General features: G+C 39.4%; 1 protein-coding gene across 6 annotated transcripts in view; it reads right to left on the minus strand.

Moving 5' to 3' along the window:
* The window catches only part of ENOX1 (ecto-NOX disulfide-thiol exchanger 1), a 358,181-nt gene that overhangs the window by 298,406 nt on the left and 35,574 nt on the right, over nucleotides 1-24,201 (minus strand). The window lies entirely within an intron of this gene.

Raw genomic sequence — 24,201 nt, forward strand, 5'->3', positions numbered from 1 at the left:
CCTTGTCTGCAGAGAAAGCCATTCAACAGTTTTAAGATGAAAATTCTTTCCAGTTTTTCTTTAGATCACAGAGTGGGTTGGATTTTTTCAGCTTAGCCCTTTCTAAGAAAAAGAGAACTAAATATTGAAAGCACTGTACAACTCTTCTAATTCAGAAAATGGGAGTTTAGAAGCACATAGCTCTCAACTTCACCAACAGTGAAGGCCTAAGTTCTTTAACCACCACAGGTTCTTTAACTACCATCCCCCAGGCAATCTTGAAATATCCTATGGTTCTCCTGCATTAGATCCCTCTATGGGTTCAAGTAAAGGGAGAACAGTTGTCCATATGGTGAATTTTAAGATACATATAATTAATCAATATTAATAATAAACACAAAATAGTAAAGGGTCCCATCTCTCACTTAGGGAAGAAAGGCACACTCTGTCACATTAGCTTTTGAAAGATCTACAACCCAAGCAAAGGACCCCAAGGTCTGCTGGCTACACAGTGTTTTCACGTGACTGAAAGAGATTTTCTTGCCACTAACAACATCAGTTTAAATTTTAATGGAGCTGTTCTGAAGAAAAATAATTAACATATGGTTGACTTCCCGTATATTAGAGAAAACAATAATAGCAACTAAATCAGTGTCTTCTGTATAATTTCAGCTGTCTTGGTCATGATGAGTTGCTCATCTGACTCATCTCACAGACATGCCTGACATAATGAGAACAAACACAAATCGTTTGCAATGTCAAAGATTAGCTTTTACCTAAGACAGAGGAAATAGGACCATATTATGAGGGACTACCTAGGAAGCAGCAGCCAGCCAACCATTACTTTGAGTCACAGAAAATCCCTGACAGGTGGTTAATTGATAATAGTGTATCACAAGGCAATCTCTACACTTTCAGCTTGATTGCTAGGCTTCAAGTGAGGGCACACAATCTTGACTTTTCACAGTCCCTCAGCTTAAGGTGTCACTCTGAACATTTGGTTTACAAGCCCTTCACCCTTGCAGAGTTAATTTCTTATAGGAAATTTTTATCTGCTACAAAGGGAGCTCAAAGCAATCTCAAGCTGTGGCAGAGCCATAGAGGACTTCTTGGGATGTGGTGCCCTACCAATTTTGGCCACCAGCACAACACTAGTGGCTGTCAAAGAGAAATCAGGACACTGATTTCCATCCAGCAAACAAGCTCTTGTCAGGACCTGCTGGCTGATGTTTAGGGATCTTAGCTGAAATAAACAAAACAGGGAAATGATTAGTGGCATTGAGTCTGACAGGCAGGTTCTTATCCTGGCAGACACTCGGCAGACTGTGGGTTCGACTTAGTCACAAAAGGAGGATGTGAAGAAGCCCAATCAGATAACAAAAATAGTCTGCAAAACACATGCTTCTACTTGGGATTGTATTTATTAACACAGCGATTCAAGCAATCTTATTCTTAGAACAAGAACTAAAATAAACAGAACAATCCCAACTGTCAGAGTACCACCCATTAATCACGAGGGTTCCTGTGTTTGAAGAAAAACAGAGGCATCAAAACAACCATCCACCCCTTCTCTAGGGCTCCCCAGTTTCAGTGGCACAAAGCAAAGAGCATATGGGAGCTGGAGTCCTGACTGAAATGGCTGGTGAAGGACCTAGAAGAGGATGGACTAAATCCAAGCTGTGGTTATATTACATTTCCACTCCATGTGGGGAGAGATCAGTAGTGCCAAAATGCAATGCCAAGCATATCTGGGCTAAATCACTCTCTGAAGCTGTCCTCTAAGCTGGGGAGAATGGGCCCCCTAACTAACATCTGTAGGATCACATCTGGATTCATCCCACCATCATCTTGGCACAGCAACCTCTCTATAAAAATTTAGCATGCCAAAGGATTAATACACCCATCATTTAACTCAGATGTCCATAATGATGATTGCTGGGGTTCAGAAAATATGAGTGGCATAGTAGAAAAACTTCTGCTTCCATCAATCAGCTTTTCATTAACATCATTCATCCCATCCTCTATATTCTGAATAAAATCTGCTTTCTCTCTTTACCATGCAAATTCCTCTTACATAATAAATACTGCAACACAATAAATCCTTCAGTGTCCCTTTTCCTTCTAGGGAGACTGTCTCTGCACTGCCTTATGCCGAAAAGGTTTTCCAGACCTCAGCACAGCATTAACTGTGATATTTCCTTCCTGTGCAAGCACATCCAAAGACTGTCTTTTTCATTTTCTCCTTGGTAAGGAAAGGTATTGCCATCAAAGATCTTGGCTTTAGCTATCAGCCTGTGAATGATTGCATGGATGAAGGCCCCTCCTAGGATTGTCCTAGTTATGAGAAGCCTAACTTCTCATAAGAGAACATAAGAGACCTTCCTCCAAAATGAATGAGGTATGAATGGTAGGCTCTTTTGAGGGCTTTTTTTTTTTGTTTCTTTGCTCACCTCTTTCGATCCCTGAAAGATTTTCGGACACCATCTAAAGAGAAAAAAATCAACAAACAAAAACTCACCCTGTTAGGGGCTTTCAGCCATAGAAACAGCTTATAAAAAGAAAATAGTCTTGAACTCTTTTCTTCTAGGAACACTGCCACAGCCAGAAAACGTGATCCTCTCCTCATGGAAAAATGGGTGAATTTCAGAAATAAAATCCAAGCTTGGACCCATCTGTAATTTTCATTCATTGACTCTCTCTTTATCCATACAGTGAAGGAAACACTAAAAATCTCTGTGTACATATGAAGGCAACCATCTGTAAGCAAAAGGACATTATCTGAATGTAAGAAAGAAAAGGCAACAGAAGGATCTGCTCCTGTAGTAATTGCTGTCTGCTGGTACAGTGTCATTCTGAGTTGTCAAAACTTGAGACCTAAAATAAACCCCACCAAGTTTTCTTCAATGCTTCTCTGTGTCGCACTACTTCTCTTCTGAATTGCCTTCATAAATTCGAATTCCTCAACAGCCTTGTTACTGACTTTCAGGGAAAATGCCAGAGAGACAGATTTAATATGCAGCTCCAAGACACTTCCTTACCCTGCATTATTACCTCCTCTACTGCAAGAACACTGCTTCTCCTGGGAAGAATTTGATTTCCTTACTTATCAACACCTTCCTCTGCACATCAGCATGTTTCCTCTCACTCTCCTTCAGTCACATAGTAAAAAAAAACCTAGAAAAGGTGAAGTGTTGTATGTGCTAATGAAAGGCTGATTAGGAATTGACTGCTAATAGAATAGATGCTGCATCCCATATTGCTGTGGGATTTGCTACCACCTATCAAGCCAGAACATGTGTGCACAGGTAGCAAATACACCATGGAGAGGCACTTGTGCACCTCGCTATTAGCCTGGAACAGATTTCCCACCATCCGAGCAGTGACCCATTAATAGCTGACATAATGGAAACAGCACCAAAATGAGTCAGTGTGCTTGGCAAACTCAGATCATTAACCAGGAGAAAGCGCTCCAAGTAGATCAAGGGAGAAACACATACCCCAGAGAACATTAAATAGAGAAGTCTTATTAGTGATGAGTAAACAGGTGCAATATCCCTCTAGATTTGGCAGGATGGGCCCTCTCATTTCCCACAGAGAATTCCTGTCTGAAAGACTAGGTCCCCTTCTCACAACAGAGAACAAGCTGGACTCTTGACATCCCTTCCCAGGTCCCCACTCTCCAGAAGGGAGCTCTGTAATAAGAAATAAGCAGGAAGATGAGGCACATGGCTCCTACAGCTGCAGACTCACCGCTGTGCCAACGCAGCAGGAGCATGCAGAGATTAAGAGCAATCCATGCACAGATCCATACTGTACACAGCTGATAAGGGAAGACTGGAGCCCTTTGGGAGGCACTCCAGTGGTCTGCAAGCCAACTGGGCCTCACCAGGTGGTGGCTATGGTGCTTTTCAGTAGGAAGTCAGACCAAAAGTAAAACAGAGAAGTGAGTTTTTTACCCATCCTCGCAAAAAAATAACACAAATCAAACCCCAAAACCTGCAGCTACAGACAGATCATTCCAGTTAACAATGCCACCAAAAAAAAAAAAAAAAATTGAGCAAGAAAATTGAGATAACTTTATGCCCGGGCTGCAACTGTTCCACTTGAGCAGTGGTGACAATTCACAGCCAATATATGCACATGGAGCAGTAATTGCATTGCAATGGTGGTCATGTACCAGCTTGAAATATCTGCAGAGGCACTTACATGACAGTTTTGGAACACCTGGTCTAAATGTTTTGACCATTTGAACCAGCTATTCCAAACTTTTTTTTTAATTTCTTTTTTAAAGGTGAAGAATTGCAAGACAAAAATATAGGTTTCCACCAACCCAAACCCTAACTGCCCTAGTATTTTTCATGTTCTACATGAAAATGCAAATCAAAGAATATTTCCTGTTAACCAAAAATGGTTTTGTTTTCTTAAAGTATGGCTTAATACTTTTTTTTTAAAACTTAATTGCCTGTTTGGCAATATAAAAAGCACATGAAGAGCACACTTGGTTCTATGTCAAACAGCTTAAATCATAGAGAGACAGAGACACAGTTACCAGGATATACCAAAGCTGCTTGAAGAACTTGCATTTCATATTTTCAGCAATCCTCCACTTCTGTTCAGGGTTCTCGGTCCTAGGTTTTATCCTAGAGATATGACATATATGTAGCACTTCTCCATATTTCATTTTTATGAAATTGAAGTGACTCCTTTGATATAAAATATGTAATTTCTTCTCATAAAAGGCCAATACAAGGGCCATTTGACAGGCCAGGATGTTGCTCTACTGTTTGAGATGCCTATCTCAGCAAGCAAGTCTGGCACTACACACAATGCTCACTTGGCTTCATTTTCTTATCTATTTTATGTGCATGAACAGCTGGAGATGGACGTATAGAGGCTTTAACCTTCTGCAGCACATCTAAAAAAGTACACAACCAAAATCTATGCAGCTGTGAATGCCAGAAAGCCATCTGTATACAAATTAATTGCTTTTGGTTTGAATAGTTTCCATTTTTAGCCTGCCATCTACATTTGCACCTATTCAGTGGTTCAGTTTGGACGCAGCAGGGACATGAACCATGCTCCAAACCAGCTCTTCCATCTCCCAGGCCTGCTTCGCTGCAAGCCTTCCCTCAAAACCTTCCCCCCCCACACACACATTTTCTTCCCTCTATCTGTCTCAAAAATCAAGCAAACAAGCCTAAGGAATGCTATTTACACCAACAGTTCTGTGGAGTGCATTACTAGCCTGAGTGGATGACAGAAGGAAAGCAGAGGCTTATTTTCTGGTTTCCCAACTCCACTTACTTTCCAGTGACAAAATCGAGCTGTTCAGATGCAAGAAAATCAGCTCTGAGCAGAAGGAACAGCAATGTCAGCCTAGGAAGCACCTGATTGTTTTGAAAAACAACCAGCTGTTCCTTTTGTTCATTAAGTCTGTACTTATGCATACGTATGCATGTATAGTAGATTAACAATGCAAATCTTATACCAAAAAAATCTCTGACATCTACTTAAAACCTTGCTACTAATTACAGATGTGATTCAGACCAGTGATGTACTTCTAATTAGCAAAAATAAGCGGTCCTGTTTTCCTTGGAGGAAATGAGTATGGCCTAACTAGAGAAAATTAAACCAAAGCTAACATTAAACGCTTTTGCTTTGTACCCGCTAAAGAGTTTTTGTTAGCTCTGACAGATCTTTATTAATGACCCTATAAAAGCATCAATATTATCTAAGAAAATCCAGTATTTTCTTCAAATATCTTCATCTGTACATCTCATCTCTAAATGTCATTTCTGTCAGAAATTGAGTGCAAAGACAGAAGTTGTTTTACAGGCAGGCTTAAGCTCACAATGTTTACTGGAAACAAAACAAGTACATGGAAATGCTACAAAAGAAACACGCGCAAGAACTTTTCTGTATTTACAGAAAGTGCTCTCAAAAAAACCAAAAAAATAGAGCCATGTCATCCAAATCTGTCCCTTTATAAATATAGAAGTCTTTTAAACATTGCTTGCTGGCTGTAGGAACAATAACAACAGCCTTGCCTTAAGTCACTGTGGCCTTCCAGGTGGTATTACCAAACTAAAACACTATTTATTTGTGACCTTTCCCTTTTACTTTACAGTTACTGGTCAAAAGTAAAGTGTCACCCTGCAGACACGCATAATCAACTTTATTTTCCAATCTAATTGAGAAATGGAGCTGTTAATGTCAAGAAACATTAAGGAAAAGCCTGCTCCACTGAACCTGGTCTGTCTAGCTACCTGGTGTTAGATTGTTGTGATAAAAAACTGCTCCGCATGCACCCAAAGGAGCACAGGGGATCATCAGTTTGCAAGGAGGACCCAAATCTTTTCCTGCCCCATTTCCCCCATCCCATCACTGGAGTCCTCCCATCTGCAGCACACAGTGAGCTTTACCGTGAGGCACCGTGGCAGCTCAGGGAGCCCCAAAAACCCCTGGGAGACATGAGCTCTGACCCAGCCCCACAAAGACAGCTTTCACCTTGGGGACCAGAGGAGTCACCCATTGCCAGAATTCCATGGGAGAGGCTACTTGGGTCACCCCATAGCCTGTCCCCATGAGCAAGGCCACCTGAGGAATGGCTATCACAGGGACTAGGGGAGTCCCAGCCAGCTGCTGGAGGGCCTGGGTGTAGATTGGGACACCTGTGTGGAGAAAGAGAATCCAGAACTGGATAATTGGCGCGTGGAAGATCAGCTGCCAGGGGGTCTGTATTGTGCATTTGTGTCCATGTCTGTGTGTCAGGGAGTTTGTTCTGGAAGCCAGACCAAAACAGAGGCTTTGGCAGCTCATATGTCCAGGTGCCAGCACCAGCAGAGACAGGATATTTAGGGAACAGTGACTGTCCACGCTGTACACACAAACACATTATATACTCCCTATTAAGAGGTGTAAGTCCTGGGCAGCCAGAGAGGGGAGCAGGATGTGGCATTGCTGCTGTTTAAATACAAAGTGTGGATCTGTGCAGTTGGCCATGTATATAATGTACACTGTGTGTGTGTGCCCACTAGCACGCTCCTGTAGGAATACAGCCTGGCCCTGCTTGGACCCAGGGACATGCAGCTCTGGCAGCCTCATCTTGACTGGACTGTTGGATTCAGCCTCCTCATAACACTTGGAAGTTCCCAATAAAGGCGCCATCCATCGTGCATAAACTAACACTTATTTGGAAACAAAGGGATGTAACAGAACCAGCAATTTTCTAACAATCAGTGCAGTCGCAATCCTCTCACAGGAGCTGTGACATAAGATAGAAAATTATCCAGGCTGAAAGATGGTCATACAGTCTCCAAAGGTTCTTTTGTTTAGAACCACTGACTATTTTTTTTTTTTGGTCAGAAAAGTACATTGATTGCCTAGCATCTGCTCTTGCTGTCTTCTGTCATTTCCTTGTCTACACACAGCAGCACATTCTTCTAATCAGCACCAAAATGAAAAGTAAAGGAGTAGTTTCAGGTCAGACCACTGCACCATAGAACTGACTTAAACTTTACTTATTGGCTCACTTAAAACTAAATTTCAGCATACACTAATAGATAAGGAAACATGCTCTCCTATGTAAGAATAATGGACAATTTTAACACAATTTATGACCTATTCTATTTCTCCTGTCTGTAGTAACAGAGAACTTCAAGAGCTATGGTTCATCAGAGTCTAATATTTAGGGATGACTCAAAGACAGATAATCTGATCTGCCTCACAACAGCCTTATGCTTCACCTACTTTAACAGAGCTACTTCTAATTTCTACCAAAACAAGATCAGCATCAGGTCCCTGGATTCCAGCAACAAAATGTCCCATAGCACCAAGATGATGCTATAAAGTATCATATACCACACACACTTGAGGTAAACAAAGTCCTGTGGCTAAGTAAACAGTAAATGACCAGAGAGGATTACAGCTGTTGGCTTCCTGATTCCCACTGCATGGAAGAAACATAACTTTTTCAAATACAGACAGTACCCAATGCATTTTTCCCCCCTCAGGACAGGAGGGAAGAAATTTCCACACCATGGAAAACAACAGCACTGGCTGAATAAGGATAGTCTACAAAGACATCATGAATTAGCCGGAAACTACTTTGGAAAGATAAGATATTAAACATTTTCTGTGGGGAATAAGAACACTGGAGATTATTTACTTTGCTTTAATTACTTTGGCACACTGCTAGATTAGTTTTTGTACGTTACTAGATTTCCATACCATCATTTAACAAATGCAAAGAAGCGAGTTCATGTTCTGAATATTTAAAGTTCACCCCATCCATATTATCTTGTCCTGTGCTGGAGTTTCTGCCACTCATTTCACAAATAAATAAGAGGGCTACAGCTTCACTTTAAAAATCATTATTACTACAGTGATGCAAGCAGCACCCTTAATTTCTGGATATGTGTTTCTCGCTTGCCTTGCATCAATCCAGATGCATTTTGACAAGAATCCACTGTTAACATATACAATATCAAAGCAAGGATAAACATCAACTTTCACTGATGCTTTCAATCTAGATTACATTAGGTCATCCTCCACTCCTCTGAACACTTCACTTTGATGGAAAACTGATAATAAGCCAATTTCCAGAGGGTTATAACTTATAAAAACACAGTGTAGCTAATATGTGTAAGAAGTTTCCATGAAGGCTTTATGAAGTGTTTAATAGGCTTTATAGTTACGGACCATATTACTGAACAACACTAATAAAATTGTAGTTTTAGACTCTCCAGTAACTAGAGCACAAATAAACCTATGATATATATATAAAAAATATCACTAGTCCCACTGTTTTGATACTAATATGAGATTTATGAGAGCCTGTGCTGAAATAGAGATCCAGTCTTTTCCTTGGCTCTTTCCTACTGCAAGCTGTTTAAAGAATGCCATTTACAAGAAATTCAAAATTTTCCTGTCTTGAAAAGAGCTGTCTGTACCTAAAAGAACTGCAAACAATACCACTTCAGTACATCTAAATAAACAACAGTCTATTCAAGAACCAAACAGAGGCTAGCAACAGGATTTTCACCTGAAATTTTCCCAAACTAATTTGCCATATTTTATTTCACATTAGGAGCTTTGGCCTTGAGTACTGTTAAAAAGCTTTGGACTTCCCTGCAGCACTGACAAAGTGGTGATTTTTCTTTTCTCTGTGTGTACTGTGGACACTGTGTGTGCTGTGAAAACACTCTTCCCCACAAACATGAAAATTCCAAAAATAATACCATTATAATAATAGAATGAAAACTGACCAAACAGTAAATACCCATGCAGCCATTAAAAATTCAAATGTTTGATGCCTGAAGGATTTCTCCACGCAACATGACAACAGAGTTAATTTAAAGCCAACTGGGAGAAATTAAAAGGCTCAGGTTAATTATTGCTTTACAGCTGAGCTGGAGGCATGAAAAACAGAGCAACTGAGAAGAGCATGGAGATAAGCAACCAGGGTTTCAGCCTGTCTCCTCCCTACTCCCTGTCTGCTCTCGGGCCAGGCACCACGACAGGGCTCTTCAGCAAGCAAAGAGGCCACTTCAGAAGTGCCTCTCTTCCAAGAGCTGCTCTCTTTGCCCTGCTCTTTGCTGCTCACCCCGTGCTCCATTCCCAGAGCACCCATCCTTCCCGGCACGAGGCAGACAGGGGCTCTCACCAAGTCAGCCACTGAGATCCTCCCTGCCACTGCTACCATAGCATCAGCAAAAAACTGGCAAATCTAGGAAACGTTATAGAGGAGGCAATTTGTAAAGGAGATGTTGAGAGAGATGGTTCATTGTTGAGAGAAAGGAGAACAGCAAAGGTTCTGGGAGACAGGCATTTATAGGGTTCTTTGTCAAAATTATGAGCTTTGCAGCACTCTGTGATAGAAACACGAAACCAAACAACAAATTTACTGGCTCACAGCAAGCAAAGTAGAAAGGATGAGCCCAGAAAGGTACATTAAAAACATTTTGCTTTTAATATATCCCTACATATTTGAGTATCAGGACTCTGAAAATACTAGTTGCAGTTAACAACTCATTACATATTACTAAGAAGATAACATTTGCTGTTGAAGTGAAAATATTTGTTTGAAACTAGTTTGAAAGGTGTAGGAAGCCTATATCTTGCCAGACACATATTTAAATTTTTATGTAAGAGGAACCAAAATCTTCACATTGAAAGGATGCACATTCGGATACTATGACAGGTTATACTCTCCAGCAAAATTTAAGAATCTCAGGAGAGGATTAGGGATTAGACAGACCTCAGTTTTTTGGTTTTTTTTTAATTTTAAATGAGAGCTGGAAGACAAAGAGCATCTAGTACACATAAAATTCCTTCCAAGTGGGAAAAAAAATTATCCGTAAATGACTAGGGCTTCCTGAAGAAAACTGCAGATCAGATACCAAGATATTTCCTTGCTAAGAGGGTGAATAATTCAGTTACCAGTCATTGATCTCAGAAATGGCTATGATCCATCTGCTAAGATCAGGGAATTGCAAGTCTGTGTGTTAATTCCTGGCTTTTTCATATTTGAGTAATTAAGTCTGTGCCAAAAAGCAAGGACTTGCAGGAGGTTCAAGGACAGTATCAATTACTGCCTTCACTGACAAGACTTTAGTTTGGAAGGCTTTACAGAAGGCAGTCTAAAGGTTCTGAGTACTTGCAACTTTATTACCTAGAAAACAGTATCAAAATATATATTAAACTATGTTTAAAGTGAAATTATCTTTAATTTAAAGTTGCAAACCTGTATGCCAAAGGAGCTCAGCGTGATCAGCAGATTCTTCCAATTCCTTGGATATGCACCTTAGCCATCAGCTTCCTCACCTTTCTAGCAGAGCTGCACAATGCTGAAGTGGAACAGTCTCCTGCCCACCACGAGTTCTGGCAGAATTTGGTCTTTCTGTTGACAACAAATTCTCCAGAGCTGGGTAAGAGTTGCCAAGGCGAGCTCAGTTATTTCTCATTGTTAATCCCAACAGTAGCAATGACTCTGATTAGCTCTCAGGGGAATCCAGCTGAAGATCGTTTCCTCCAAGCTGAACAGAAGAAATCAACAGGTGATGTGTAATATACCTCTGGTGAAACAAAACCTCAAGGACAGGACTGCTTTTTCTCTCTATCATGCTGTTGTAGATATGTGGACAGATAGACAAATAGCACTACTGTAGATTTCCATTTTATTATATTTTAATGATTATTTACAAAAGAAAGATTTAAAATTCCAATAGCATTAATCATAACATTCTACAGATAATCTAGAGAAACTCCAAAAACATGCATTCACATATATATGCTCTACAAAAAAACCCAAATGCACACAACAGCGACCTACAATTTCCAAAAAAAATATTCCATAAGGGACATATCCTCAAAGTACATATATGTTACATTTGAAGATTTCTTTTGCATTCATAAAAATAAAATAAATATTAAAAGTTGCATTATAATATACTTTTGTCTCAGAAACAAATTAAATTCTGGACAAAATTACGTACAAGATCAAGCTGTGAAACTCAGGGGTTTTCAGCCTTTAGAAAAGGATGCTAAGCAGAGGTTTTACTGCTGTCTATAGCTACTTAAAAGAAGGGTATAGAAAAAATAAAGCAAAAGTCTTCCCAAAGATTCAAGATGGCAACACAAAAGGCAACAAACCCATTTTGTGATAAAAGACATTCTCACTGAATATAAGGGGGTGGAAAAATTGCCAGAAGAAGGCAATGAAGTGACAGGAACGCCTTCTATACCTACAAAAGTTGGGATATCCATCCTTGGAGATGCTCAAAATCCAACTAGGGCTCTGAGTAATTTGATCTAGATGGCCCTATACTTTAAGAAGCAGATAGAATAGATGAACTTCAAAGATCCATTCCAGCCTCAAACAGTTCTGATTCCATGATTTTTTGAGCAGAGTAAAATAAATTTGTAGGGAAAAGGCTGTTCAAAGAGCCTGATTTTTGTGATGCCTTAAAAAAAAAATCATGTAAAATTACAGCAGTTTACTGGTGCTTGTATCATTCTGTATCTAATACAATGGAAATGCACCTCTATCGCATAAATTATGCATGACAGAACATTAGGTCTTTAAATAACATAGTGAACATCAGAGATCATGAAGGAAAGTCATTCTTCAGGCTCTCAGTAATAGGAATCAAAACTACAGTGTGCATTTTCCCCCATATTCCATATGATTAGACATGTCATAAGCAGGCTCCTTGAGCCATGAAAAGGGAACAGACCCCATCGTGACAGCTCTTCACCACAGAACTGGTGAATTAAAGCACTTCAAAGAGAAAAATGACATTATTTCACAACTTGAGGCTCCCAAATGCTGGCCAACACCCAAGACTTGAGATGGAGGCTTTGGAGCTAAAAGCTTGTGTGTTACAAATGAGCTAAAGAACATGACTTCATACATAAAAGAAGATAAAAGAGGTTTAAAGTTACTTGGGCATGAGGTCCAGAAAAGAACATGGAATATATATTTGCCCACAGTTTACAATTTCACTTCTGCTTTATCAGCTTTCAAGAAATGTATTTCACCTGGAGTATCTTGGCCCTGGACAAAGGGCCTGAAGGCGGCAGACTCTGGCTGTGTTCCCACCCTGCCACCATGGAGGTCCAAGCTCAGGGCCCCACTCCCGCCTTTAGACAGCAACACCACAGAAGTAACTACAGCTGTTCTAAATGTTAGCATTGTTAACTGTTTCACTGCTGTTCAAGACAGACACTGTAGGCTTTCGCTCCTCTGCTGGCATGTCAAAGATACTGTTGCCAAAACCACAAGGTTCAAAGCCTCCCACTGCAGTGGAATTTCTTTAGCACATCCCTTGCTTCTCCTAAGATCAAGTAAACCGAAAGTCTGGCACCCTGACCTCATCAGAACAGTGCAAAATCAATTTATTTAAATGGAAAATAAATGCTCCGAGATCAAGTATCCTAGCTGTAACTGCACATCTTTTATTTAAGGAACCCTGGTATGATAAAATTCTAAAATGAGACACAATTCTTAATCTGCCACATCAAAAGCATGACTGCTTTCTAAACCCTTGACTAGGAAACCAGTTTGAGCACAGGAAGCCTGGGTTAAGAGCTACAAGGCTCTTATTTTCACTTATTTTCACTGTCACAAGTGCTGAATGAAACTGTATGTGCTGAAATGAAACTACAAGATCAAAGAAGTAAGTTTCACAGTGAAATCTGAAAGACAGCATTCCAGTCCTGTGCGAGACACAAAGTGGCTGGCAAAGTTGCATCTCCAACACAAACACGCTTCAGCTCAGGAGCACTAAGGAGAAAAAACACAGTGGATGGTGCTAACTTACTTTTCAAACACTACAACCAGTGCCACCATCACAGCAACAGGGAAAGAACTTGCTAGACATAGAAACAAGAAGACTTTTAACTGATCCTATACCTGATGAGACATTTTTCTATTTTAGAATTTGAAGATGCTGAGGAATTTGGCTTCCAGAGCAAGTGGGCAGCAATGCAAATGGGACAGGAATGGAGCTCATATCAGGAAAATGAGGAAAGCATCTTTACACTCTGATTTATTACATTAACTGAAAAATACCTTTAAGTCAGGTTGGTTTGAAAAAACCCAAAATCCTGTGGGGATCTTTGAAAAGGAATTCTGTTGGGTTCTGAAAGCTACCTGAAATAAACTAATTAAGAACATAAAGAAAGAACAGTGAATGAGTCCACTGAAGTTCAAAGCACCCACACTATACAATTGGAAAGAAACTGGAGAAGCCAGATATCTAAAGAAACTATTATTTAATTGGAGTAACAGAGACTTGGATAACCCTTGTGGGGGTATAAAGCAGCAGTGCTCTTTCAAAGGAGTTGGTGCTGCATTGTACATTAAGAACACATAGAATTGATGCAGTTTCAGGCCACAGGGAGATTCAGATCTTGGGGAAACTTCCATGTAATGATTGCAAAGTTAGAGATGAAAAAACCAGGAACACTCCCATGGTGGGGATCTGTTGCAAACCACCAAGCCAGGGAGACCAGGGAGGAAAGATTTTTCAAAACACTGCCAGAACCATCCAGAGTACAGGGCTGGAATAGTATGCATTTTAACTACTCCAGCATCTGGGAGTAGTTGAGAAAGAAATACATCAGGACATTTTGTTCTGCAAAAATTCAAAATAAACTGAAGTCAACTTTTGACACAGAAGGTAAAGAGAGCAGTTTAATAAAGGGAGGAGAGGAATAGGATGGTTTTTCTAATGTCACTATAAAGTAAGAGAGTTTATAATCCTGAGGATGCAAAACCACAAAACAGCAAAGCATTTTTCAACAGCAGGCTTAAATTAATTATTAAAGTACCAACATGGGTGCTGTCTAGTTGAAGAAACCCTCAGAAAACAATTGCTGAAATCACAACAGAGCAGCATATTGTCTAGGGCTCCATGGGGTTGTGTTCAGGTCCAATGCCATTCAATATTTATATCTATGGCTTCAGCAGTGGAATATAAGTTATGTTTATGAGATTCTCAGATGATACTGAGCTCTAAGAGACAGCAAGTATCTTTGAAGGCTGGATCAGAAATCAGAATGACATGGGTAAATTGGAGAGATGAAATGAGATCCCGGTCCAGATTGAAAACTAATTATTTTTACAGTTAATGGAGGACAAGTCAATAGAGTTATTGGTGTTTGGGGACCTAAATGAGATTCTTCATCTGACCCTCAGTAAGGCATGTCCAATTGGCCAGGCTCCATTGACTAGATTGGGAATTTAGTGACACCACTAACATATGATGTACATTTAGGCACCTTCATTCAAATGTTTATAACCTGATGCTAGGTACAATCTAGAGTTTAAGGGTGGCACAGGAGTCAATTAGTAGGAACACATGCAAGGTACTTGGGTATCTTAATAATTAACAGTATAATTAATTGCATAAATAATGAACTGTATAAATGCTGGAGGAATTCCTTTTTCAGTTGCATTTCTGTAGGAGAGGATCTCGAGCAAAGAATACCTATATTGTATATTGCATGAATAAATAATACCACTAAAAAGCTACAGCATTAGTGAAGCAATCCTCTCTGAACAGAGCTGTCTTATGTTCAGTTTGGGGCATCACACTCCAAGAAAGATGCTGAACAATTGTAGAGACAGATTTCTAGAAACCATAACCTGTGAGGATGCATGGACAGAATGAGGATTGTTTAATGTACAAAAAAAGACACCAAGAAGGAGATCGGTAAGTTGCGATATACCAAACCAGCTGCTGAAAATAAGAAACATCCACAAAAGACAGTGATAAGCAATATGTTCAAACTGCAGCAAGAAAGATTTTTATTTTGCGACAGTAAGAACTGTGCCACACTGGACTAGAATGTTTTTAAGAACAAACCAGAAATCTGACAGATTATAACTGATCCTGCCATGGAATACAAGGATAGCCTAAACGATTTCTGAATTTTTTTTCATGAGTGCTCTCAGGGGTTAACAAAATTCAGAGCTACTCATCCCCAGGTCAGATGCACAATCATGTGTGCCAATGATGTTCAGCAGTTCCCAGGGCCAGTTCACAGAGGAACAGCTGTCAGATTGATTTTTTTTTTCTCCCTGGCACTTCATAAGAGTTGGAACTTGTGGCAGACATGCAATGATCACGACATCTTCACACAGTACATTCTCTCAGTATCCCAACACAGACCTCCAGAACTGTTAGCAGCAGCAAAGGAGCTCCAATGAGCTCCCTTCTGCCTTCTTGCAAAGGCAAAGAAGAAATGGGTACTGCTCAGAACCATATCCTTTTGGCTTTCACATGACTAACTCTGGAGTGAGACCATAACAACTGAGCAGTGAGATCCTGGACCACACATCCTGCTGGTGCAGTACACTTCCTTCATCAAAGCTACCATGACTGAATAATCCAGCTCCCTTTATCTTACAGCAGACATCATTAGTAATTCACTGGTAACAGCTACCTCCCAGATATCTTTTATTAGAGAGAAGCAAGGGAAAGACATAAGTATCAAATCTAATTCAAATATGACATTTTACCATGATCTTCATAGTTCAATATCATGCTCTGTTGTAATCAGGTGATGTGTATGAGACAGGTGAGAGGTAAGAAAATCTTTACACAGTTCTGACAATAAGCACACCTTATTGGCCACAAAAGCTGTCAAAAGACAAACGCTGCAGTTTTCATGATTACTAATAAACTTTAAAAAAAATTGCCCATGAATTTTTTGTGGTATTCACTAAATGTACTTCAAATTTTTCTCTGTGTGTCCACATTATGCTTGCATGAGCAATAAAATTTTCAGAAAGGAATCCAGTCCAACAACCAGAGTTGCAATATTTGCCAAATGCCTGCCCTGAAGTAAAACAGTAGAAAAAAACACCTATTTAATAGTAGAGAATGCAAATGTTATCATAAAAATTTTACCTATTCCTGTAGCCATGGGCAATTCTGGAACAGGAAATAACATCTTTAATAATGTTTTCAAAAGATGGCATATTATTGACAGACTACTTCTGAGAAAAACATGCAAACAAATCTCATCTGGTCTTCATGAACCCTCTCAGATACACTTTCAAGAACATTTTTAAAAAAATTAGTTAAATTTTCACACAACAAAGACAGATGACCATGTGCTGAAAGATCTTGACCAAACAAAGTACTGAGATAACTGAACTTTCTTGACCCCACAGTTTATAAAATGCAGGACCTAATAACTTACTCTCTTTTTTCTGTATGAGCAAGATCTCTAAAGGCTTTTCAGAATTTACATTTCAGTCTGGCAAACAGGGTCTTCTTCATTGACCTTATTTATTTTAAATTATTTACCCACTTCAAACACTCCAGGATATTCCTGCTAAAGTTAAGTGGCTGAAATTTGTACAGCTTCATATAAAGACATCAAACTGCCTCATAAACTCTTTTCCTCCTCAGGAAGGTTCTTTCCAACAGCTATATACGTACCTATACATATCTCTCTATCTATATATAGTTGAGACTTTATTTTTGGTTTTCTTAGAATTAATTCAGCTCATTAACTTCTGAACACCTCATACAAGCTCCTGCAAGGCGCATTAAGTCCTTGCTTAGCAGTTTGATGAATCTCATGCACTAAGGACACAGCAGGAGATCACTGTGTCCAGATGAATTTCACTACCTTATCATAATGGTCCTCAGCTGTAAAAACGTGAGGAAGCACTTCAATCTCAAGCAGGTATGCAGTGCAGTTTCCTTTTCTATCCCCAGTCCCATGCTTCTAGACACAAGATGCTGGATGATCTCAGCTAAAGGTCCAGACAAAAGCATATCTTTGCAAACAGGCTTGCAATCCACCGGAGAAAGCTTTTAGCTAGGATCATGAGGGAATGGTATCTAAATGCAGAAGGAAGCAGTGCAGATAAAGGGGAAGTACATGTTGGAGAAGGCCATGAACCAGAGAGTATTCAGGCTTCCCAAACAGTAGTAGGTACACCACCACACAGAGCTTGAGCAATGAACAAGCAGAACTGGAAGTTCGTGTATGATAGCAGAGCTGTGGCAAAATCAGAATCACAGATCTGAGGTGGCACACATGACCAGAACATGGTCATGGATGCAGGCTTTTTGGAAAGGAAAGGCAGCAACAAAAAGAACAAGGGGCTGTGTTTTCTGCAAAGAAATGCTCCTTGTCTGCACAATGGTCCAGTGTATGGAACCAGCTCACCAACATGCATCAATGAAAGCCTGGCCTCATCTGAAGTGGTGTTAGTAGCAGGAAATATGAGTAAAAACACCCAGAGGTCCCCTACAGCTAACAATTCCATAAAGCTATGGGGAGACTCAATCTGTTGATTTTGCCAGCAAAATACATGGATTTTAAGCTTTCTACAGCTTTTCTGGTTTTTTGTTTTGTTTTGTATTTTGGGGGGGGGTTCATGTTTATTTCCTTACTTTTATATACTGTCTAACCTCTGAAAGTAGGACTGCACTGTTCTGGCTGTACTGCACTTTAGTTCACCCAACGGGGCAGAGAGAAGGCAAACCAGGACACTAAGGCACCTGGAGATCCCTCCTTGTCCAATCCCAAGGTTAGTCAGACAGCAGGAAAGGTGTGGCAGAAAGCCAGAAATGCCAGCTTTAGCCCAGTGATGGTCTCTTCCAGATGGTAAGGTTCCAGCTTTTCTTTCATACCATATTCAAAGGGCCCTATCATACTGTCCTGCAATATTGACAAGAGTCTGGCCCTTCTTGGCAGTCACTAATAACTCAAAATCCCTGACAGAAAAAAATGAGACACATACCAAATACAAATGAAGTAAATGTCTACTTATGGAGTCAGAGACTCTAAATATTCAATTTTTTAAATTAAAAATTATACTACGTTCACCAGTATACTATTAGATCAGAACTTATAAAAACAAACAAAAGAATAGCTGCATAAAGAATGCAGTATCTTAAGTTCTTTAATAAAGTAACAGAGTTTCTTCCTATTTACTAACTCAAAAAAAGTCACTTATCTTCCAGAAATTACTGAGATCTGGCATCAAGTCTGTTTTGTGTTTGGGGTTCTTTTTCAGAAGTATTATAGTTTGATTCTCTTCATTGGCAAGCATTCTTTTAAAAACATCTTTGAAACATCACTTAGGATTTTGTCAATTTTCTTTGCTGCCATCTTACCAACTAGAGTACTGAACAGAATTAACTTCCTTAGTCTGGCCATAATCTAGTCTGGGACTACAAGAACTGGCCAATCTTCTGCCTCGTTTTCAGATATCACTTGGGACCTTCTACACACACACATGGAAAGGTCTCCTAAAGTCTCACACAATGAAAGAAATTCTCTGAGCAATTGAAACCATAATTGGGTGGGTTTTTAACATAAATTCTGCTCCAAACACTATTTTTAATCAGCATTGTCACTTTCTCTGAACTATTCACTTCAACAACTTTGTGCCAGTTTTTATGAACTGACAATCTAGATTCCAGAAATTAGTGAAATCTAAAAAAATAAAGTGAATTTTAAAATACTCTTGTTTTCCTGGATAGAGATGAAATCCCAGGGGAGGTTGTGCTCTCTTTCCTGTTCTTTGAAGTTTGCATCACAGGAATAACTGTTCAAAAGAGGAAAGAACTATGCTTATCACCTACATACATAGATATATATATATATATATTTACTTAGCTGCCAATATTATTTATGTAGAAATTCTCATCTGTGGTGGTTTGGTTTCTTTTTTTGTTTCTCATTGGTTCTTGTCATCTTATTGCAGGGGCTCCATACTGTTGTCTCCTCATCACAAAAGCTCCATACCTTCTTGGTGTTTCTCATGGGGAGCTCCTCAGAGCACTGACTCTTTCTTCTTCACAAAGCAGCCAACTGACCCCAGCTCCCTTCTCAACCAGCCACCTCACTCTTTTATAGCCCTCTTCTTCTCACTGGCTACAGCTGTGGCCTGTTAAAGTCAGGCCTGTTTCTAATCTTTGGTAATTGGCCCAGCTGCAACTCCTTAGGGGTAAGATTACTTTCTGCACTATCTTTATTTTTCTTATATTCTATCCCCCCACAATTGGTTGTCTTCAAAAAGAGCATATTCTCATCTCAAGTATGGCACCCCAACAAGTGTGTAATCTTCTGATAGTTATCATTGTTCCCTAAAGCACATAACTTCAAATCAGTTTTCATCCATCTTTTAAATGTTTCCCTAGATCTAAATGTTTCTGGCAATAAAATCAGCCGTCTTCAAAATTATCTTAAAATATATTACATCCTACAGTTTTGAGTTGTAAATACATGATAAAATACACATGAAACTTCCATAGATATTTTATCCTAAAAGTCCTTCTTTATCAAAGGAATACCAAATTTCAGGTGCCAGCTTTTTATGGGGTACTCAAAGCAGCTCTGTCCTTAATTTCCTTTCATCCGTGCCTTATCTCTGCACAACATCAGCAAACAAAAAATCCCAGCAGACGAGCAATAAATCTACCATTTCTGCTTTTGCCTTGCCTTCCTTACTACTGTTCCCATTAAACCCTCTTCCCCCAACACTAAAGTCCCCCTTGTAATCCTTCTCCCTCTCCCCTCCCCATGAGAAGTCTTGCCTAAGACCAGAACAAGTAAAATAAAGCAGGTAATATCCTCCCCTGTCTCAGCTCTCCATATCCTCCTCTAATCACTTTGGACAACATCACTGTCTTATTTGTTTTGCAAACCACAATATGGATGACATTTTCAACTCAGATAGTCTCTCAAATCCCAATTATGTGTCAGTTCACTCAATTTGCTCTACATAACCTCTCTATTATATAGCTTTTCCTATCCATTCACACTGCTCACGTTCCTGCCCAAAAATCTTATCAGATCCATCATACAGGCATCCTCTTCTCTATATCTGAGACACAAAATCTTGCCTGTTGCAAAGGTTGTTTTCCTTTGTCATTCACTTTACCCACATCACTCCTCTTTGCCTTTGTGCATCCAACACAACTTGTTCTCACATCTAAAGATTCTTTACTGTAATCTCACACTTGATACATTTTCCCACTTTTTATGGTGATAGTTTCCACTGTACTAGCTAAACATTTCCAAGCAGAATCCACTAAAATATGCTTTGTTGAGATGCCTTCAAATTATTTTATTTTAAAATGTCCCCAAACCACCACATTTTAAAATGTCCCCAAACCACCCCAAACTACCATGCTGGTCAATACAGTGTCACCATTTCCTTGTACTTCTCCAACCCACCCATAGCCTTCTGTTCCCTCTCACCTCACTGCCCATTGGCTGCTTTCCTAAATGGTTTACATACATCTCGGTCTTGTGGCCTCACAAATGGAGTGCCCTCCTTTGTGGCTCAGGTTCCTACATACTAAGACCTGTAAATGCTATTGGTAGTATATGAGAGTTCATACACGGAAATGGGGAAATGAGGGTTTCTGTGTTTGAGACACCAAGAAGCAATCAGGTGTCAAAAGGCAAGGCTGGTTTTGTTGATGCTCTTCTCAAAATCAAGCAAATAGTTGTCTTGAAAAGAAACACAAGGCTACAATCAGGCCAGAGCAAGGAATGTACATAACAGCTGTACTTTAGATGCAAATAATTTTATAAAATACATATACTGTACACATATACCCGCATATATACATGTATTTTTGTGGCAAAATACACATATCTAATCTCAGAAAAACAACACCTAATAGATACAAAGTATACTCTTGCTTTATATTTCAGCATATATCTCTTAAAGATGGCAACTCATCTTCCAGTACCAGAAAGTGCAAAATCATCTCTACTTTTAGTACCATTTCAGATAAGCCCAGCTCCAGCTCAGTAACAGACCAGCACTGATTCACCAGTTATGAACCAGCAGAAACTGTAGGGAGGCAAAAGAAATTTATACCACAATTTCATACACGACTAATTTTAAAACATTCTTGGCTGGACTACATCCCATTAATTGCCAACTTGGCGGGTCTTTCTTAAGGCAAGTAATTTAACGACTGGTCAAGGACCTTGCAAGAGTTACCAGACCTGATTTTTGCCTGCTTGCAAATGATGAGCCAACAATATGATCTTTAACTTCACCTTCCTACCTCAGTTTTAACAATCCTGTCTTACACCTGTGTATATATATAGGTCTTCTTCCCTCACTGTCAAGCTGCACTGAACATGTAACAGTCTGAGTCCAGGTCACTAAGAGAGAATGACAGAAGCTACCAACATAAATTACTATTACCTCCTTAAGGGCATGCATGCATAGTAAAAGACAGTATACACTTAATTGGCTGCGTAAAACAGCTTAACTCTTTGCTTCATGAAGTAAATTCTCCCTCTGTGAGGTGTTACAAGGAAGCCTTCCCATCTTTCCTTGTTTGCTCCTTCTAAACCACTATCCTACATATAAAAGAAGGAGGAAGAGGAAACCTTATAAGGGAAATGCAAACAATCTGGAATAATGTTAATAAAAGACTGAGAATAGGAAAAAAATCCTGGCAGGTTTGTGTCCTCCCTGGAGAACATGCAGCAAAGACCACAAGCATTTCAAATACTAGGCTAAATCCTGCGCTTAAAAGCCTTTAATGTTGTAGAGGTTACAGGTCGCCTTCTGCTGTGGTGTGCACTGCATGCCCACACCCAACACACATATGCCCAAGTAAACCACTATGAAATATTTAAATACTGCTCCAAAAATACATAACCACCACGTGTAAGTACCCCTGGTCAGACCCTGGCATCCTCAAACATGCAGGTAGTTGTTTCACTTCCCCGTGCTTTATGGGAATCCCTAGAGAATGCCAGAAGGCAAGCGGCATTCAGGCACAAAGTGTTTCTTTTTGTTAAATCACTGCCATGTGTTAAGCATTGCTTTTTTGGTATAAAGTACATCAGCCACATTTATAAACAGAAAACAGAGAACAGCTACATGTTTTCTCAAAATTGTCTGATTATATCGAAGTAGCAATGCACAGGCATGGGAAGAATAACGACATTCCTTTTATTTTGAATTAAATTACATTGCCAATCTTCAAAACTCATTTAGCAAAGTACTCTGCTTCACCAGGTATATATCTAGATATGAAGTAGTTAAACATAATGGAAAGCATGACATTTAAGATTATTGTCTGGTAAAAATACGACCTTTATGGAACACTTACACAACAGAAGGTAGAGTTACTGAAAAAAAATATTTTTAACCATACAATGGCAAGATAATTAATAACACACATTATCAGTACTTACAAAAGAGAAGCAAATAGCTAAATTTACTATCACACACTATTTTCTTTAAAGAAGAATCAAAACTGGAGACAAGCTGCATTTAACAAGAAACATTTCTGCTGTTGAAAGTGACACAGAAATAAAGCTTGTCAAGAAGAATTTTTGTTAAAAAAACCTCACAAAGTCAGAGAAAGATCTACATTCAAGTATAATAGTTCAACACAAATCCACAACAGCATGAAATTAGGCAACTGAAAGGTAATGACAAATGCTACATCTGACACTCTGTCCTCATCTAACCCTATTATGCCTGAGGACTATAGCATGCGTGATACATAAGATCACACATTTTCTTGGACACTAATGTAATCATCAACAACAAAATGAGTTTAATGGTTTATTTTAAGACCCAATTTTCAACTCAAACTCCTGCTTTCCATTTCCAAGTTTAGTCAAAGCTGCAGTGTTGGTTATAACCACTTTTTCTGGCTATGTGTTTCAGAGAACAGAACAAAAGAATAAAAAGAGAAAAAACACACTGTACACAAGAAAAAAGAAAAATGTAAGTGTTCTGTTGGAATCAAATGCATTTTTAGGGACTTCTAACTAATACTGAGTATATCGACAACATATAGATACACAGAATAGAAAACAACATCCAAGGATGGATGTATTTTGGAATAAATTTCAGAAAGACATGAAAATCTACTTAGTAGACATCTGGGACCCAACAATTTCATTTTGAAATCTGCACCACTCCTTATTCTCCACTTAAAGCACGGAATTTTGCAGAGTATCATTTGGTATACAAAGGGACTGAAAGCCTTTGTATACCAAATGATACTGAAAGACTGAAAACCAATAAGGAGCAAGGAAATCACCATCCCAAGCAGGAAGAAATGTTTGTGGCAGAGACTGGGACTGCCTCTTCCTATTCTTTTGCCCATACTCTTGACACCTGGACTACAGAAGCATCAGGGTGCTTTATTCAAGATCTTTGATAAATCCACATCTGAGGCCTCATGAAAATAATGAGCTGCTTCTTAAAAACCTTCTAGAGTGCAACTTCATGTGAAATTCATTCAGGCCAAAAGAAGGCTTAAAGTCTCTAACAGGAACTTATCAAATATACTGGAGATAATCTGCAACCCAAAGAACATCAATCATACACCTACATGTTTGCGGGACTGAGCCCCAAACATACCAAGTCCATAAATGAAAGAAGAAACATGATATTATTAATCTTTTGAATCCTCACAAAAGCAGGTTTGAGCTTTGGTCTTCCCAGAGACAACAATAATTTTTTTTTAAAAATCCCTATCTTGTTTTTACATAGATGCATTTACTCCTGACACTTTACTACAAAGACCCTAGCAAGGATATCTTTTGTAAGGAAATACACACACAAGCCCTGGGAATCTCCGGTTCAGGAGGCCAGAAGCAAGAAACTGGGGCTGGTCCTGAGTTTGTCTGCAAGCGAGGGCTGCTGGGCTTGCTCTTCACTCATCTTCTTTCCCTCCTTCTCATACTCTA

This window comes from Agelaius phoeniceus, chromosome 2 (assembly GCF_051311805.1).
Source record: "Agelaius phoeniceus isolate bAgePho1 chromosome 2, bAgePho1.hap1, whole genome shotgun sequence".
NCBI lineage: Eukaryota > Metazoa > Chordata > Aves > Passeriformes > Icteridae > Agelaius > Agelaius phoeniceus.